Source organism: Triticum dicoccoides, chromosome 5B (assembly GCF_002162155.2).
Source record: "Triticum dicoccoides isolate Atlit2015 ecotype Zavitan chromosome 5B, WEW_v2.0, whole genome shotgun sequence".
NCBI lineage: Eukaryota > Viridiplantae > Streptophyta > Magnoliopsida > Poales > Poaceae > Triticum > Triticum dicoccoides.
In genome coordinates, this window is record NC_041389.1 from 402,387,161 (window position 1) to 402,405,671 (window position 18,511).

Here is an 18,511-nt window from a genome sequence, read left to right on the forward strand (position 1 = left end):
GGATTTTTTCTGTAGCTGCATAGATTGAAGAAAATACAAACTTTTAACCCTCCAAGAGTTCATATTTTCCCATTGGCCCCCCGTCATCCCAAGCTAGCTTCACCATTGTTTTCGTCATTGTAAGGGTTTTCTCGTGCCGAGTGGTTCATTCAAGCCGTGACCTTCTCAAACATAGAGCAGGAAGCAGACTTCTCTAGGTGGAAGATTCTGAAGTTGTCCAAGGCGGTTTGGGCAGCAAACCATTAGAAATGAGCCACATGGAGGACCGAGAAATTGTTAATGATGTGCATCACTACAACTTTTCCGCAACGTTCAATGCCTTATGAGAGGATAATTGCTTATGCCGCAAGAATTCAGTAAAAGGTTTGTCAATGCCATAAAGATACCCATGATGTTTAGAACCTCCCAATTGAAATCAGTTTAGTGAGACAACCCTCCCCATGGTTTCTTTCATAGTTCCCTTTTCTTGATGCAATGTCATCAACCATTGTCACGCCACAATCGACGATCCATGGGTGAAGTACTTCCGCCTTCTTGCATTTGTGTGGATGTGGAAAAATCACCCTAGGTGAAGGTTATTAATACAAGGGCACTGCTTCTTCCTTGATCTCTCCATCATCGTTGTACGATATCATCAACCATTATTACGCCTCAATCCATGGATGAAGTTCTTCCACCTTCTTGCATTTGCGTGGATGCGATAAAATCTTGTGCTAGCATCTCCCTCGTGAAGGTTATTAATACAAGGACACTGGTTCTTCCTTGATCTCTACATCACCTCAAGCACAATAACCCTCCGAATATCAGGTCTGTATATCTCTCTCTTCCTGTGATAGTAGGAAGTGTCTCATTGCCGGGTCAAAATGATGAATGGCCTCCAAGGGCCAAGGCCATGTGAAGTTGAAGCTTTCGTGTTCGACAAAAGGTTCTTGCTCCAAGCCTGAGGCATCGACCCGTGTGACGTGCGTTGGAGCCTGTTAGCAACGGGCTAGGATCTCTATCTACTGACGAACATCACTCGGATCTGTAGCTCTAATTCGAAATTACAATCCGGGAGGAAGGAGGAAGAGAGTTACAAGCAAACGACGGACTGCCGTGCCAAACTGGCCAAATCCCTAATGACCATTTCCTTCCCTATTTAACAGAGCATGTAACCCACTCCTTGCCTGCGTAGTGAGTGGACGGGCGTTGAATCCTCTTGCTTGGTCCACTGTCAGCGACAGAGCTTGAAGGGTTGACGTAGTCGTCGCTGACTTGGCTTGTGTCATCCCTTGTAGTGGACTTGATGGACCGGCTGCTAACATTCCCCCTCCCTTGAAGTACAGCTTGTCCCCAAGCTGTTGCACGTGGAAACCGTTGCTTTAGTTTGTCGAGGTCCTCCCAGGTTGCCAAATCTTCAGATTGCCCTGACCACTGTATCAGCCCTTGCGGTATAGCAGAGTGGCCTTCCTGACAGAAACGGCGCTGCAATACTTTCATAGGAACAACAAGAACAACACCGGCAAGAGGTAGCTCGGCTTCCACCTTATACTATTCTCCCAAAGCTTTCTTCAACTGGGAAACATGGATTACAGGATGGATGCGTGAACCTGGAGGCAGTAGGAGACGATAGGCAACATCGCCAATGTGCTCCAGAACTTGAAATGGGCCATAATACTTGAACAACAACTTATGATGCGCTCGCAGAGCCACTGAAGATTGTATATGTTGGAAATATGCCCTAGAGGCAATATTAATTGGTTAATATTATATTTCCTTGTTCACGATAATTGTCTATTGTTCATGCTATAATTGTATTAACCGGAAACTGTAATACATGTGTGAATACATAGACTACAACATGTCCCTAGTGAGCCTCTAGTTGACTAGCTCGTTGATCAATAGATGGTTGTGGTTTCCTGACCATGGACATTGGATGTCGTTGATAACTGGATCACATCATTAGGAGAATGATGTGATGGACAAGACCCAATCCTAATCATAGCACAAGATCGTGTAGTTCGTTTGCTAAGAGCTTTTCTAATGTCAAGTATCATTTCCTTAGACCATGAGATTGTGCAACACCCGGATACCGTAGGAATGCTTTGGGTGTACCAAACGTCACAACATAACTGGGTGGCTATAAAGGTGCATTACAGGTATCTCCAAAAGCGTCTATTGGGTTGTGATAACCCGCAAGTATACGGAATAATTGTAGCCTCTTTCGATAAGTAAGAGTGTCGAACCCAACGAGGAGCTAAAGGTAGAACAAATATTCTCTCAAGTCCTATCTGCCACTGATACGACTCTATGCACGCTTAGTGTTTGCTTTACCTAGAACAAGTATGAAACTAGAAGTACTTTCTAGGTGTGATAGGATAGGTTTGCAAGATAATAAACAACACGTAAATATAAACTAGGGGCTGTTTAGATAAAGAAGCAATAAAGTAAATATAGCGAGTGTGGAAAAGTGGTGGTAGGAGTTGTGAAACTGTCCCTAAGCAATTGGCTATGTTACTAGACCGATAATCACTATGGTAATTCTATTTGAGGGAGAGGCATAAGATAACATACTTTGTCTTCTTGGATAATATGCACTTATGATTGGAACTCTAGCAAGCATCCGCAACTACTAAAGATCATTAAGGTAAAACCCAACCATAGCATTAAAGTATCAAGTCCCCTTTATCCCATACGCAGACAACCTACTTACTCGGGTCTGTGCTTCTGTCACTCACGCCACCCACCATAAGCAAATCATGAACATATTGCAAACCCTACAGCGGGGATCCCTCACGCTTGCGCGACACGGATAGCACTATAGGACAGCACCTAAAATAAAACATGCAACTCAAACCAATCATAGAAATTCATCAATCACCGATAGGACAACAAAAATCTACTCAGACATCATAGGATGGCAACACATCATTGGATAATAATATGAAGCATAAAGCACCATATTTAAGTAGAGGGTACAACGGGTTGCGGGAGAGTGGACCGCTGAATATAGATGGGGGAAGGTGATGGAGATGTTGGTGAAGATGGCGGAGGTGTTGGTGAAGATCGCGGTGATGATGATGGCCCCCTGCAGCGCTCCGGCCCCACTGGAAGCAAGGGGGAGAGGGCTCCCCTTCTTCTTCTTCTTCCTTGACCTCCTCCCTAGATGGGAGAAGGGTTTCCCCTCTGGTCCTTGGCTCTCATGGCGTGGGAGGGGCGAGAGCCCCTCCGAGATTGGATCTATCTCTCTGTTTCTGCGTTCTGGGATTCTGCCCTGGAACCGTTTCTTTTATATCCGGAGATCCGTAACTCCGATTGGATTGAAACCTTTGCCCAGATCTTTTTCCAAAAATTAGATTTCTTGCGGCCAAAGAAGGGCATCAACCGCCTAACGAGGGCCCAGGAGGGGGGCGCCCACCTGGAGTGGGCGTGGGCCCCTGTCTTGTGGCCACCTTGGGCACCGTCTCACGTTGATTTTACTTCCCAAAAATCACAAATATTCCAAAATAATTCTCCATCTGTTTTTATACCGTTTGGGCTCCATTTGATATGGGGTTTCTGTGAAACATAAAACATGCAATAGACAGGAACTGTCATTGGGCACTGGATCAATATGTTAGTCCCAAAAAATAGTATAAAAAGTTGCCAAAAGTATATGAAAGTTTTAGAATATTGGCATGGAACAATCAAAAATTATAGATACGACGGAGACGTATCAGCATCCCCAAGCTTAATTCCTGCTCGTCCTCGAGTAGGTAAATGATAAAAAAGATAATTTTTGATGTGGATGCTACCTAGCATAATCTTGATCATATATCTAATCATGGCATGAATATTAAGACACAAGTGATTCAAAGCAATAGTCTATCATTTAACATAAAAACGATAATACTTCGAGCGTACCAATAAAGCAATCATGTCTTTTCAAAACAACATGGCCAAAGAAAGTTATCAATACAAAATCATATAGTCTGGCTATTGCTCTATCTTCATCACACAAAGTATTTAATCATGCACAACCCCGATGACAATCCAAGCAATTGTTTCATACTTTAATAATCTCAAACTTTTTCAACTTTCACGCAATACATGAGCATGAGCCATGGATATAGCACTATAGGTGGAATGGAATATGATGGTGGAGGTTATGCGGAGAAGACAAAAAGGGAGAAAATCTCACATCAACCAGGCGTATCAACGGGCTATGGAGATGCCCATCAATAAATATCAATGTGAGTGAGTAGGGATTGCCATGCAACGGATGCACTAGAGCTATAAGTGTATGAAAGCTCAAACTGAAAACTAAGTGGGTGTGCATCCAACTTGCTTGCTCATGAAGACCTCGGGCATTTGAGGAAGCCCATCATTGGAATATACAAGCCAAGTTCTATAATAAAAATTCCCACTAGTATATGAAAGTGACAATATAGGGGACTCTCTATATGAATAACATGGTGCTACTCTGAAGCACAAGTGTGGTAAAAGGGTAGTAACATTGCCCCTTTTTTTGCGGGCTTCTTTGGCCCCCTTTTTTTATTTAGGCTTCTTTGGCCTCTCTCTTTTTTTCATGGGGCAATGCTCTATAATGATGATCATCACACTTTTATTTACTTACAACTCAATATTACAACTCGATACTAGAACAAATATATGACTCTGTATGAATGCCTTCGGCGGTGTACCGGGATGTGCAATGATCTAGCGTAGCAATGACATCAAAAAATGGACAAGCCATGAAATAATCATGCTATCTATCTTACGATCATGCAAAGCAATATGACAATAAATGCCCAAGTCATGTATGTGATGATGATGGAAGTTGCATGGCAACATATCTCGGAATGGCTATGGAAATGCCATGATAGGTAGGTATGGTGGTTGTTTTGAGGAAGATATAAGGAGGCTTATGTGTGATAGAGCGTATCGTATCACGGGGTTTGGCTGCACCGGCGAAGTTTGCACCAACTCTCAAGGTGAGAAAGGTTAATGCACGGTACCGAAGAGGCTAGCAATGATGGAAAAGTAAAAGTGCGTATAATCCATGGACTCAACATTAGTCATAAAGAACTCATATACTTATTGCAAAAATCTACAAGCCATTAAAAACAAAGTACTACGCACATGCTCCTAGGGGGATAAATTGGTAGGAAAAGACCATCGCTCGTCCCCGACCGCCACTCATAAGGAAGACAATCAATAAATAAAATTGTGCTCCAACTTCATCACAAAGCGGTTCACCATACGTGCATGCTACGGGAATCACAAACCTCAACACAAGTATTTCTACTAATCCACAGTCAACCCACTAGCATGACTCTAATATCACCACCTTTATATCGCAAAACTATTGCAAGGAATCAAACATATCATATTCAACGATCTACAAGTTTATGTAGGATTTTATGACTAACCATGTGAATAACCAATTCATGTCATCTCTCTAAATAGAAATAAGTGAAGCAAGAGAATTTAATTCTTTGTACAAAAGATATGCCCATGCTCTAATAAATATAAGTGAAGCAAAAGAGCATTCTACAAATGGCGGTTTTCTATGTGAAGATAAACATGCAATCCAAACTTCAAATGATATAAGTGAAGCACATGAAGCATTCTATAAAGCCATACTCAAAAGATTTAAGTGAAGTGCAATGAGCATTCTATAAATAAACCAAGGACTATCTCATACCAGCATGGTATATAAAAGAAAAATGAAAACTAAATGCAAAATACACTCCAAGACTTGCACATATCGCATGAACGAAACGAATCCGAAAACACATCGATACTTGTTGAAGAAAGAGGGGATGCCTTCCGGGGCATCCCTAAGCTTAGACGCTTGAGTCTCCTTGAATATTTACTTGGGGTGCCTCGGGCATCCCCAAGCTTGAGCTCTTGCCTCTCTTCCTTTTACTCATATCGAGACCTCCTCGATTAGACACTTCGTCCACACAAAACTTCAACAGAAAACCCGGTAAGATCCGTTAGTATAATAAAGCAAATCACCACTTTAAGTACTGTTGCAAACCAATTAATATTTTGTTTTTTCATTGTGTCTACTGTAATATAACTTTTCCATGGCTTAATCCACTAATATAAATTGATAGTTTCATTTAACAAGCAAACTATGCATCAAAAACAGAATCTGTCAAAAATAGAACAGTCTCTAGCAATCTGAACATTCACCATACTTCTATTACCCCAAAAATTCTACCAAAATTAGGCAAAATAAACAATTTGTACAGAAAGACAGTGCAAAAGAATCATAACCTTTTGAAGTTCCAGTTAAAAATGTAAAATCACGCACTACAGCCAAAGTTTCTATCCTGCACCGTACAAACCAACAAGCATTGTAAACATCCTAAAGGCAAACCTTGGCACATTATTTTTATAATACAATGGAATTGTACAAGGGGATAATTATTTTTGATGAAAAGTTTCTGTAATTAAGATTCATAAAGTTTCCGTGAGCATGAACAAAGTTCAAGGAGCTTTCCCACTTCAAAAATGCTTGTCTTTATCACTTTCACTTTCCTTTTTGAAAAGTTTTGGGTTCCCCTCTTTATTTTTTTTTGTTTTTGAACTATATAAAAGCACTCAATAGAAATAAATGACTCTCTAAAACTTCCGGGTTGTCTCCCAGGCAACGCTTTCTTTAAAGCCATTAAGCTAGTCATATAGTGCTCAAGTAATGGATCCACCCAGATCCCAAGGTATATCAAAGCCAATTTTAATTAACAATGATTTGTGATTTAATAGTGAGCACACAGTAACATATATCATGCAACAATGAAGTCTAACCCTCTTCCTATGCATCGGCATGTCATAAAAGAACAATTCATGCACACCAAGTATAGGCCAATGCATAGTATAAGCAGTTTCTTGCAATTCTATCGTGTTGGAAACATAAAGAGGCGGAGATGTAGTTCCTCTCTCATAATAATTGCAAGTAGGAGCAGCAAGCACATGCATATTATATTCATCAAAATCATCATGTGCAACAGTAAAAGGCAACCCATCAATATAATCCTTAATAAGCACAAACTTCTCCGATATAGTGTACTCGAGAGAATTCAAAACGATAATAGGACTATCATGCGTGGGTGAAATAGCAACAATTTCATGTTTAACATAAGGAACTATAGCAAGTTCATCTCCATAAGCATAATTCATATTGGCATCTTGGCCATAAGCATAGCAAGTAGCATCAAAAAGGGATATTTCAAGAGAATCAACGGATCATAGCAATCATCATAGCAATCATCCTTCAGTAAGCACGAAGGGGAATTAAACAATGTATGAGTTGAAGAGTTACTCTCATTAGAAGGTGGGCACGGGTAGCTAATCCGCTCTTCCTCCTTTTGTTCTTCGCTCTCCTCATCATCTTTTTCATCCAATGAGCTCACAGTTTCATCAATTTCTTCCTCCATAGACTCCTACAAAATATTAGTCACTTCTTGGACAGCGGAGAATTCCTCAATATATGGTTTAACATAGGCATTAGAAGCATAATTATCATAACAATATTCAAGTATGGCAAAAATTTCAGATTTGTAGAGAGTAGCATCATACTTTTCAATCAAAGAAGCAATTTCATAAGCACCCCTAAAAGCAACAAATTCTTCAATTTGTTGAACATCATAGTAATTATAAACACCCTTAGCATAAGAAGATACGATTCCATTATCACTAAACAAGCATTGGTAGGGAAGGTGTTTCTTAGGGTTTTCAGAACAACAAGTAAAACCATATAGTTCACATAAAGTCCAAGCATAGCATTGCAAACGATGAATTTGATCCAGTAAAAGTTTCCCTTTTTCAGATATACGGTGTCGCACATAACAAGCATGCTCATCTAAAGATTTGCCCTCAACTAAGCTAGTGGGGGTTTCAGCACGAGCACAAAGGGATCGAAGATGATCCAAGTAAAAAGCTTCAGGAGTGTGATAGATTTTGATTGGTTCTTCAACCATTGGTTCAGTAGGTACAACTAATTTTTTTGGTATTTTGCGTTTCCTACCCATAACTAAAGATAGAAAACAACTAAGAACAGCAAATAAAAATTACTTAGTGATAAAGCAAACAAGCACACACGAGAATATTCACCCCACGCTATGACTCCCCGGCAACAGCGCCAAAAAAAGGTCTTGATAACCCGCAAGTATACAGAATAATTGTAGCCTCTTTCGATAAGTAAGAGTGTCAAACCCAACGAGGAGCTAAAGGTAGAACAAATATTCTTTCAAGTCCTATCTGCCACTGATACGACTCTACGCACGCTTAGTGTTTGCTTTACCTAGAACAAGTATGAAACTAGAAGTACTTTGTAGGTGTGATAGGATAGGTTTGCAAGATAATAAACAACACGTAAATATAAACTAGGGGCTGTTTTAGATAAATAAGCAATAAAGTAAATATAGCGAGTGTGGAAAAGTGGTGGTAGGAGTTGTGAAATTGTCCCTAAGCAATTGACTACGTTACTACACCGGTAATCACTATTGCAATTTTATTTGAGGGAGAGGCATAAGCTAACATACTTTCTCTTCTTGGATAATATGCACTTATGATTGGAACTCTAGCAAGCATCTGCAACTACTAAAGATCATTAAGGTAAAACCCTACCATAGCATTAAAGTATCAAGCCCCCTTTATCCCATACGCAAACAACCTACTTACTCGGGTATGTGCTTCTGTCACTCACGCCACCCACCATAAGCAAATCATGAACATATTACAAACCCTACAGCGGGGATACCTCACGCTTGCGTGACACGGAGAGCACTATAGGATAGCACCAATAATAAAACATGCAACTCAAACCAATCATAGCAATTCATCAATCACCGATAGGACAACAAAAATCTACTCAGACATCATAGGATGGCAACACATCATTGGATAATAATATGAAGCATAAAGCACCATGTTTAAGTAGAGGGTGTAGCGGGTTGCGGGAGAGTGGACCGCTGAATATAGATGAGGGAATGTGATGGAGATGTTGGTGAAGATGGCGGAGGTGTTGGTGAAGATCGCGGTGATGATGATGGCCCCCGGCAGTGCTCCGGCGCCACCAGAAGCAAGGGGGAGAGGGCCCCCCTTCTTCTTCTTCTTCCTTGACCTCCTCCCTAGATGGGAGAAGGGTTTCCCCTCTGGTTCTTGGCTCCCATGGCATGGGAGGGGCGAGAGCCCCTCCGAGATTGGATCTATCTCTCTGTTTCTGCGTTCTGGGATTCTGCCCTGACATCGTTTCTTTTACATATATTCGGAGATCCGTAACTCCGATTGGATTGAAACATTCGCCTAGATCTTTTTCCAAAAATTAGCTTTCTTGCGGCCAAAGAAGGGCATCAACCGCCTTACGAGGGGCCCAGGAGGGTGGGGCGCGCCCACTTGGAGTGGGCGTGGGCCCCTGTCTCGTGGCCACCTCGGGCACCATCTCGCGTTGATTCTACTTCCCAAAAATCACAAATATTCCAAAATAATTTTCTGACCGTTTTTATCCCGTTTGGACTCCGTTTGATATGGGGTTTCTGTGAAACATAAAACATGCAACAGACAGGAACTGGCACTGGGCACTGGATCAATATGTTAGTCCCAAAGAATAGTATAAAAAGTTGCCATAAGTATATGAAAGTTGTAGAATATTGGCATGGAACAATCAAAAATTATAGATACGACGGAGACGTATCAGGTTGGCATGAATCGAGACTGGGATTTGTCACTTCGTATGACGGAGAGGTATCTCTGGGCCCACTCGGTAATGCATCATCATAATGAGCTCAATGTGACTAAGCAGTTAGTCACGGGATCATGCGTTATGGAACGAGTAAAGAGACTTGCCGGTAACAAGATTGAATGAGGTATTGGGATACCGACGATCGAATTCGGGCAAGTAACATACTGGTTGACAAAGGGAATTGTATACGTGATTGATTGAATCCCCGACATCGTCGTTCATCCAATGAGATCATCGTGGAACATGTGGGAGCCAACATGGGTATCCAGATCCTGCTATTGGTTATTGGTCGGAGAGATGCCTCGGTCATGTCTGCATGATTCCCGAACCCGTAGGGTCTACACACTTAAGGTTTGGTGATGCTAGGTTTGCTATGGGAAATTGTATGTGGCTACCGAATGTTGTTCGGAGTCCCGGATGAGATCCCGGACGTCATGAGGAGTTCTGGAATGGTCTAGAGGTGAATATTTATATATGGGAAGTCCAGTTTCAGTCGCCGGAATGGTTTCGGGGGTTATCCGTATTGTACCGAGACCACTGAAAGGTGTGCGGAGGTCCACCGGGTGGGGCGACCTGCCTCGTTGGACTTAATGGGCTGAATGTGGGAGGGAACCATCCCCTAGTGGGCTGGTGCACCCCCCCAAGGGCCCAAGGCGCCTAGGGTTTAGAAACCCTAAGGGAGGGGGCGCATCCACCTTGCTTGGGGGGCAAGTTTCCCCCTCCTGCCCCCCCCCCCTCTCTAGATGGGATCTAGAGGGGCCGGCCCCCTCTCCCCTTCACCCTATAAATAGAGGGGGGTGGGAGGGCTGCAGCACCCCTTCCCAGGCGCAGCCCCTCCCTCCTCCTCCTCCGTAGAGCTTGGCGAAGCCCTGCAGAAATACCATAAGCCCCACCACCACGTCGTCGTGCTGCCAGAGCTCTCCCTCAACTTCTCCTCTCCCCTTCCTGGATCAAGGAGAAGACGTCCCCGGGTTGTACATGTGTTGAATGCGGAGGCGCCGTCCTTTTGACGCTGGTTCAGATCTTCCATTATTTGAATCACCGCGAGTACGACTCCATCAACCGCGTTCTTGTAATGCTTCTGCTTAATTAGCAATCTTCAAAGGTATGAAGATGCACTCTCTCTCTCTCTCTCTCTTGTTTCTAGAATCTCCTAGATTGATCTTGGTGATACGTAGGAAAATTTTGAATTATTGCTACATTCCCTAACAGTGGTATCAGAGCTAGGTCTATGCGTAGATTATATGCACGAGTAGAACACAAAGTAGTTGTGGGCGATGATTTGTTCAATTTGCTTACCGTTACTAGTCTTATCTTGATTCAGCGGCATTGTGGGATGAAGCGGCCCGGACCGACCTTACATGTATGCTTACGTGAGACAGGTTCCACCGACTGACATGCACTTGATGCATAAGGTGGCTAGCGGGTGTCTGTCTCTCCCACTTTAGTCGGATCGGATTCGATGAAAAGGGTCCTTATGAAGGGTAAATATCAATTGGCATATCACCGTTGTGGTTTTGCGTAGGTAAGAAATGTTGTTGCTAGAAATCCATAGCAGCCACGTAAAACATGCAACAACAATTAGAGGACGTCTAACTTGTTTTTGCAGGGTATGCTATGTGATGTGATATGGCCAAAAGGATGTGATGAATGATATATGTGATGTATGAGATTGATCATGTTCTTGTAATAGGAATCACGACTTGCATGTCAATGAGGATGACAACCGGCAGGAGCCATAGGAGTTGTCTTAATTTATTGTATGAACTGCGTGTTAATGAAAACGCCATGTAATTACTTTACTTTATTGCTAACCGTTAGCCATAGTAGTAGAAGTAATAGTTGGCGAGACAACTTCATGAAGACACGATGATGGAGATCATTGAAGGAAATATGCCCTAGAGGCAATAATAAAGTTATTATTTATTTCCTTATTTCACGATAAATGTTTATTATTCATGCTAGAATTGTATTAATCGGAAACTTAGTACATGTGTGAATACATAGACAAACAGACTGTCACTAGTATGCCTCTACTTGACTAGCTCATTGAATCAAAGATGGTTAAGTTTCCTAGCCATAGACATGAGTTGTCATTTGATTAACGAGATCACATCATTAGGAGAATGACATGATTGACTTGACCCATTCCGTTAGCTTAGCACTTGATCATTTAGTATGTTGCTATTGCTTTCTTCATGACTTATACATGTTCCTATGACTATGAGATTATGCAACTCTCGTTTACCGGAGGAATAGTTTGTGTGCCGCCAAACGTCACAACATAATTGGGTGTTTATAAAGGTGCTCTACAGGTGTATCCGAAGGTACTTGTTGAGTTGGCGTATTTTGAGATTAGTATTTGTCACTCCGATTGTCGGAGGGGTATCTCTGGGCCCTCTCGGTAATGCACATCACTATAAGCCTTGCAAGCAATGTGACTAATGAGTTAGTTGCAGGATGATGCATTACGTAACGAGTAAAGAGACTTGCCGGTGACGAGATTGAACTAGGTATTGAGATACCGACGATCGAATCTCGGGCAAGTAACATACCGTTGACAAAGGGAACAACGTATGTTGTTATGCGGTTTGACCGATAAAGATATTCATAAAATATTTGGGAGCCAATATGAGCATCCAGGTTCCGCTATTGGTTATTGACCAGAGACATGTCTCGGTCATGTCTACATAGTTCTCGAACCCGTAGGGTCCGCACGCTTAAAGTTCGATGACGGTTGTATTACGATTTTATGTGTTTTGATGTACTGAAGGTAGTTCGGAGTCCCGGATGTGATCATGGACATGACGAGGAGTCTCGAAATGGTAGAGACGTAAAGATCGATATATTGGACGACTATATTTGTACACCGGAATGGTTTCAGGTGAGATCGGGATAATGCTGGAGCTCCGGAAGGTTATCGGAACCCCCCGGGAGGTATATGGGCCTTAATGGGCTTTAGTGGAAAGGAGGGGAAAATAGCAAGGGAGGGCCCCCCAGCCCAATCCGAATTGGGAGGGGGGCCGGCCCCCCTTTCCTTCCTCCCTCACTCCTCTTCCTTCCCTCTCCCTCTCCAAATAGGAAAAGGAGGAGTCCTACTCTTGGTGGGAGTAGGACTCCCCCCTTGGGCGCGCCTCCTCCCCTTGGCCGGCCCTCTCCTCCCCTCCTTTATATACAGAGGAGGGAGGGCACCCCATAGACACAACAATTGATCCCTTGGATCTCTTAGCCGTGTGCGGTGCCCCCCTCCACCATATTCCACCTTGATCATATCGTAGCGGTGCTTAGGCGAAGCCCTGCGTCGGTAGCAACATCATCACCGTCACCACGCCGTCGTGCTGACGAAACTCTCCCTCAAAGCTCGGCTGGATCAGAGTTTGAGGGATGTCATCAAGCTGAACATGTGTTGAACTCGGAGGTGCCGTACGTTCGGTACTTGGATCGGTTGAATCGTGAAGACGTACGACTACATCAACCGCGTTGTGCTAACGCTTCACTTTCGGTCTACGAGGGTACGTGGACAACACTCTCCCCTCTCGTTGCTATGCATCACCATGATCTTGCATGTGCGTAGGATTTTTTTTGAAATTACTACGTTCCCAACAGTGGCATCAGAGCCTGCTTTTATGCGTAGATGTTATATGCACGAGCAGAACACAAGTGAGTTGTGGGTGATACAAGTCATACTACTTACCAGCATGTCATACTTTGGTTCAGCGGTATTGTTGGATGAAGCGGCCCGGACCGACATTACACGTACGCTTACGCGAGACTGGTTCTACCGACGTGCTTTGCACATAGGTGGCTGGCGGGTGTCAATTTCCCCAACTTTAGTTGAACTGAGTGTGGCTACGCTCGGTCCTTGAGAAGGTTAAAACAACACTAACTTGACAAACTATCGTTGTGGTTTTGATGCGTAGGTAAGAACGGTTCTTGCTTAGCCCGTAGCAGCCACGTAAAACTTGCAACAACAAAGTAGAGGACGTCTAACTTGTTTTTGCAGGGCATGTTGTGATGTGATATGGTCAAAATGTGATGCTATATTTTATTGTATGAGATGGTCATGTTTTGTAACCAAGTTATCGGCAACTGGCAGGAGCCATATGGTTGTCGCTTTATTATATGCAATACAATCGCCCTGTAATTGCTTTAATTTATCACTAAGCGGTAGCGATAGTCGTAGAAGCAATAGTTGGCGGGACGACAACGATGCTATGATGGAGATCAAGGTGTCACGCCGGTGACGATGGTGATCATGATGGTGCTTCGGAGATGGAGATCACAAGCACAAGATGATGATGGCCATATCATATCACTTATATTGATTGCATGTGATGTTTATCCTTTATGCATCTTATCTTGCTTTGATTGACGGTAGCATTATAAGATGATCTCTCACTAAATTTCAAGATAAAAGTGTTCTCCCTGAGTATGCACCGTTGCGTCGTGCCCAGACACCACGTGATGATCGGGTGTGATAAGCTCTACGTCCATCTACAACGGGTGCAAGCCAGTTTTGCACACGCAGAATACTCAGGTTAAACTTGACGAGCCTAGCATATGCAGATATGGCCTTGGAACACTGAGGCCGAAAGGTCGAGCGTGAATCATATAGTAGATATGATCAACATAGTGATGTTCACCATTGAAAACTACTCCATTTCACGTGATGATCGGTTATGGTTTAGTTGATTTGGATCACATGATCACTTAGATGATTAGAGGGATGTCTATCTAAGTGGGAGTTCTTAAGTAATATGATTAGTTAAACTTTAATTTATCATGAACTTAGTCATGGTAGTATTTTGCAAATTATGTTGTAGATCAATAGCTCTCGTTATAGCTTCCCTATGTTTTTTATATGTTCCTAGAGAAAAACTATGTTGAAAGATGTTAGTAGCAATGATGTGGACTTGGTTCGTGATCTGAGGTTTATCCTCATTGCTGCACAGAAGAATTATGTCATTGATGCACCGCTAGGTGACAGACCTATTGCAGGAGCAGATGCAGACGTTATGAATGTTTGGCTAGCTCAATATGATGACTACTTAATAGTTTAGTGCACCATGCTTAATGGCTTAGAATTGAGACTTCAAAGACGTTTTGAATGCCATGGAACATATGAGATGTTCCAGGAGTTGAAGTTAATATTTCAAGCAAATAACCGAGTTGAGAGATATGAAGTCTCCAACAAGTTCTATAGCTAAAAGATGGAGGAGAACTGCTCAACTAGTGAGCATGTGCTCAGAATGTCTGAGTACTACAATTGCTTGAATCAAGTGGGAGTTAATCTTCCAGATAAGATAGTGATTGACAGAGTTCTCTAGTCACCATCACCAAGTTACTGGAACTTCGTGATGAACTATAGTATGCAAGGGATGACGAAAACGATTCCCGAGCTCTTCGTGATGCTGAAATCGACAAAGGTAGAAATCAAGAAAAGAGCATCAAGTGTTGATGATTGACAAGACCACTAGTTTCAAGAAAAGGGCAAAGGAAAAGAAAGGGAACTTCAAGTAGAATGGCAAGCAAGTTGTCACTCCCGTGAAGAAGCCCAAATCTGGACCAAAGCCTGAAACTGAGTGCTTCTACTGCAAAGGAAATGGTCACTGGAAGCGGAAATGCCCTGAAAATTTGGTGGATAAGAAGAATGGCAAAGTGAACAAGGGTATATTTGATATACAGGTTATTGATGTGTACCTTACTAGTGTTTATAGTAGCCCTGAGTATTTGATACTTGTTCGGTTGCTAAGGTTAGTAACTCAAAACAGGAGTTATAGAATAAACAAAGACTAGTTGAGGGTGAAATGACGATGTGTGTTGGAAGTGGTTCCAAGATTGATATGATCATCATTGCACACTCCCTATACATTCGGGATTAGTGTTGAACCTAAATAAATGTTATTTGGCGTTTACATTGAGCATGAATATGATTTGATCATGTTTATTGCAATACAGTTATTCATTTAAAAGTCAAAGAATAATTGTTGTTCTGTTTATATGAATAAAACCTTTGATGGTAATACACATGTTCGGGAAAGCATTTTTAAGCGTCACTTAATCGCGCTTAAGTGCTGAGCGCTGAGTAAACGCTTCGCTTCTGACCTTAGCGGTGATTTTAGCGTTTAGCGGTTTTTAGCGGCGATTAAGCGTCGCTTTAGCGCTAGGCACTGGTTAAGCGTGCGCTGAGCGCTCTTACTCGATGGAAAAGCGATGTGAAAGCTCTGAAAACGGTTGGGCTGGAGGGCCACAAGGGGTATAAAGGGCTTGGCCCAAAACAGGCCTGTTTCGGCTAGGGTTTATAGGATCCACAAGAGGGGAACGAAGAGAGTTTTGTGGCGGCTGCTCCTGCTCTGGATCCAGCGGCGGCTCCTGGCGTTCTTCTTCCTCCTTGGTAGTCCACTGGATCTGGCCACCAGCAGCTCCTCCTCCCCCTCCTCCTGGACGTCCCTTCCTACCAGTTCAGGTGAGGATCTTCACCTCTCCTCTCCTCCTTCTTCTCATCTCCTCTTCTCCTCCTCTGTTCCTTAGATCCATAGATCCTCCTCTAATGTTTTGTTCAGTTCTCATCCATAAGCAGGCATGCAGCACTGCAGCAGTAGTTTCCTTGTTGTTCTAGACTTCTAGTTCAGTTCTTTTTATCATTCATTGCCTCATTGGTCTTTGCTTAAGCAGGGAGCAGACAACAACCGTTTAGTGTATTGTTTAGGAATAGCAAAGCTGCAAAGGTAGGCACTAAAGAGGAATTTGTCTAGTACTACTATACTAGTATGGAGTCAGGAGAAGGAGATGGTGCTGGTGCTACTGCTGCAGCAACAACAGCAGAAGAGAGAGCAAAGATTCTGAAGAGGAATTCCGATGATATGGGTTGGGTTTACGGTCAACTTGTTGATCCTAACAATCTTCAGAGAGTGAAGTGCAATTTCTACAGTCAGATTTTCACGGGAGGTATTTACCGGCTGAAGCAACACATTGTGGCAAACTCAAATGCGGTGAGGACCTGCCTGCGGTGCCCACAAGAAGCTAAAGAAGCTTGTTTAAAAGCTTTTGAAGAAAAGGTATCAAAGAAGCAAAAAAAAAGTATGAGCACGAGAAGGCTGTGAGAGATGCTGTTGTTATTGATGCATCATGTACTCCTCAAGGTCAAGCTCGAGATGATGATGAACTCACTTGTATTGGTAGCTCACAACCTCATGTGTTAGGTCCTATAGATAAGTGGACACGTACAATTGACCCCAAGTTATCCGGAGAAGCAAGACTCAAGCAAATGAAGATTAACAAGGCGGCATGGGAGGAGAGATCACTTCGAGCACATGAGTACATTGCAAGATGGGTGTATACACATGGTAAGAGCTTGCTGCCCTGTTTTTTGCCAATTGAATTGTAGATTGTTTGCTGCCCTCCTATGGTAAGAGTGTCTCTCTTATATGCAATGCAGCAATACCATTCAATGCAATTGACAATGATGAGTTTAGGCAGATGGTTCAGGCCATTGGTTAATTTGGTGCAGATCTAGATCCACCTAGTCAATATGATCTCCGGGAGACTTTGCTGAAATCTGAGTATGCAAGAACCAAGAGTGAACTGAAGGACCGAGAGGTTGAGAAAGGCAAGCATGGTTGCTCTCTCATGACTGATGCTTGGACTGACATGAAGAGGAGAAGCATTATGAATCTGGTCACACATTGCTCGGAAGGTGTTAGCTTCATCAAGTCAAAGGAAACATCAGACACACCACATACAAGTGAGATGATCTTCAATCTAGTTGACAAGACAATTGAAGAATTAGGTGTTGAACATGTGGTGCAGATTGTGACTGACAATGCTTCGAACAACATGGGAGCTAAGGATCTCTTGAAAGTGAAGAGGCCGAAGATATTTTGGAGCTCGTGTGCGACTCACACTGTCAATTTGATGCTCCAAGGGATTGGCAACTTAGCTAAGTTCAAGAAGATAATTGATCAAGCCAAGGCTTTCACAATATTTGTGTATGGGCACCATCGCACCTTAGAGTGCATGAGATCATTCACCAAGAAGAGAGAAATCATAAGGCCGGGAGTAACTAGATTTGCTTCCCAATTCCTCACTTTGCAAAGCCTTGCAGACAAGGCTGATTCACTAAGACAGATGGTGGTTTCCTCTAAGTGGGATAAGATCAAAGATGTGCACTCAAAGAAAGGAAAGGATGCTACAGCCATAATTCTCAACAAGCCGTTCTGGAAGGGTCTGAATCTTTGCATCAAGGTGTTCGAGCCGTTGGTGAAGGTCCTCCGGTTGGTTGATGGTGATGCACGGTCCTCAATGGGCTTTGTGTATGGAGAGATTGTGAAGGAAAAGAAAGAAATCAAAGAGGCCTTTGGTAACGTCGAGGCGCGGTACAAAGATGTGTTAGCTATAGTTGAAAAGAAAATTAAAGATAGGCTTGATGCCCCACTGCAGTTGACTGCATATTTGTTGAATCCACACTATAGCTATGCAGATGACAGCATATTTGATTCTGTTGACATCAATACAGCCTTTTATTCTTGTGTGGAGACATTCTATCATGGTGATGAAAACATGCAAGACCAAGTTGTGAACTATGAAATAAGCAAGTTCCAAAGCAGAGAGGGTTCCTCTGCAAAGAAGCTTGCTAGGACTTGCCAAAACTTTGAGTACAATCCTGGTTAGTCAGTACTTGCAAAACTTTCACTTAGCTGCATATTTTGTCCAGTACTCAAGTTCCTATAGTATTATTAGTTCTTGACTATGAAAAATTCCTCTTCCTAGTGGCTTGGTGGAGAATGTATGGAGGTGAGA